At 39.1% G+C, this 2,399-nt stretch overlaps 1 non-coding gene across 1 annotated transcript; it reads right to left on the bottom strand.

Moving 5' to 3' along the window:
• Positions 1–1,733: 1,733 nt before the first annotated feature.
• On the bottom strand, positions 1,734–1,840 carry LOC114382905. Its single transcript, XR_003660360.1, has one exon. It is a non-coding gene; the product is annotated as a small nucleolar RNA R71 (small nucleolar RNA).
• Positions 1,841–2,399: the final 559 nt, after the last annotated feature.

Below are 2,399 nucleotides of genomic sequence, written 5' to 3' on the forward strand. Positions count from 1 at the left end.
TGATTTTTGCTTAGTAAATTAAATTAGGGTTGGATTAAGGGGTCAACTGCCAGGGGTGAAATCCTCATAACCTAAGATAAGAGAATGGTTTCTGAATCAAAGGAAACAACACGTTTTTAATACTATTAATTTCCTATTCCAATCTGCTTGTTCTTAAATTCACAAAACAAAAACACACCCCTCCCCAATTGTTACTGTTATATCGAAGCATATTATGAACATTTGGTCAGTCATTGCTCGTTGGGAAACGACCTAGGATCACTTCCTAGTTACTGCATTCTAATGTTTATTTGATTCGGGTACGGCCTCGATCAAATTTGGCATTGTTGTCGGGGAGCAATGGTCCAAAATTTCATAATAGCTAGTGATTTGTGTTTAATGTTTAGTTGTTTTACGTTTAATTCTTTAGTTTAGTATGTTCGTGTTGTGTTAGTGTGTTGTTCTATTTTATTTGATGTTCTATTTTGCAATTTAGTAGTACCCCTTGTTTAGCGCTTCCCCTATTTCAGTTTTATGTTTTGCTGAGAATAATGCTTAGTGACGGAATTAGAGACTGATTTTGTGTTACTGTTCACACAGCATTACATTAGTGACTGAATTAGTGACTGTTGTTGACAATTTAATTGGAGATTTTTGTTTGGATAGTTAGGGTTGTTAATTTTGGCTGAATTTTGGTGGGGTAGGTTCTTTTGACTCATATTTTGTGTGAAAAATACCAGGAACACTTGTTGTGGCTAGATTGGAGAGATTCAAAAAAATTTGAGAACTTGTGTTTAGCAAAACTTCAAACGGCCATAACTTTTGCTCTGGGTATCAGAATGACTATTATTATATATGTATTTGGCGTAAAAAAAATTTCCCACACCATGGCAGCTGGCCAAAGGCCGGCTAAGGTCTCTAACTAGCCATAATCGCCTTTTTACTAGTTTTTTTTTTATTTTTCAAGTTTTATTGTTTTGTTTTTCTAAACTTTCCTTAGGTAGTTTCCATAGTTAGACTTTGAATTTTTGTCTGAAAATTTTTGTGCTATCTTTTCATGATCTTAGGGTGTTGCTTACACAATTTCAAGTCATTTGGATATCATTTAATTGTAGCTGTAGTTCAAACCTACATTGTTACTCGCATGAGAAGGCAACTAGTTGTGCATGCTGAATGTAGTGTATGACTAGAGGCAATCCATCTGACTTACAACCCTTTGATCCTGAGATAGATAGGACATTTCATAGATTAGTTAGGCATCAATTTATACCTTTTGAGCATCCTGAGCATTCTGTTATTGGTGAGTCTGAGCATTCTGTGGTTGGTAATTTTGAACACCCTGATTTTGAGCATTATAATTTTGAACATTCTGAAAATATGGCTCAACCTCCACCCCGTGAGAGGACTCTAAGGGAAATAGCTGCACCTAATTTCACCTACGAAAGTTTGTGCATCCAATACCCTGATGAGGATGTCCCATATGTTCTTAAAACTGGACTGATCCATTTGCTTCCAAAGTTTCATGGCCTTGCAGGTGAAGACCCGCACAAACATCTGAAAGAATTCCATATTGTCTGCTCCAATATGAAACCCCCAGATGTCCAGGAGGATCACATATTTCTGAAGGCCTTTCCTCATTCTTTAGAGGGAGTGGCAAAGGACTGGCTATGTTACCTTGCTCCAAGGTCCATCACGAGCTGGGAAGACCTCAAGAGAGTATTTTTAGAAAACTTTTCCCTGCTTCCAGGACCACGACCATTAGAAAGGATATTTTAGGCATCAGACAACTCAGTGGAGAGAGCCTATATGAATACTGGGAGAGATTTAAAAAACTATGTGCCAGTTGCCCTCACCACCAGATTTCTGAGCAGCTTCTTCTCCAATATTTTTATCAAGGACTCAGTAACATGGAGAGAAGTATGATAGATGCTGCCAGTGGTGGAGCCCTTGGAGACATGACCCCTGCTGAAGCCAGGAATTTAATTGAGAAGATGGCTTCCGACTCCCAACAGTTTAGCGCCATAAATGAGGCTATAGTCATTAGAGGAGTGCATGAGGTAGCCACAAACTCATCTGCATCATCTGAAACTAAGAAGCTTGAAGTTAAACTAGACGCCTTGGTTAACCTGGTATCCTAACTAGCCATGAATCAAAAATTTGTACCTGTCGCAAGACTCTGTGGTTTATGCTCCTCTGGTGACCACCATACAAACCATTTCCCTTCTATGCAGCAATCTGGAGCAATTGAATAGCCTGAAGCTTATGCTGCAAACATCTACAATAGACCTCCTCAACCTCAGCAGCAAAATCAGCCACAACAGAACAATTATGACCTCTCCAGCAACAGGTACAATCCTGGGTGGAGGAATCATCCCAACCTTAGATGGTCGAGTCCTTCACAACAGCAGCAGCAACAACAA

The sequence above is a fragment of the Glycine soja genome, chromosome 13, assembly GCF_004193775.1.
Source record: "Glycine soja cultivar W05 chromosome 13, ASM419377v2, whole genome shotgun sequence".
NCBI classification, from domain to species: Eukaryota; Viridiplantae; Streptophyta; class Magnoliopsida; order Fabales; family Fabaceae; genus Glycine; species Glycine soja.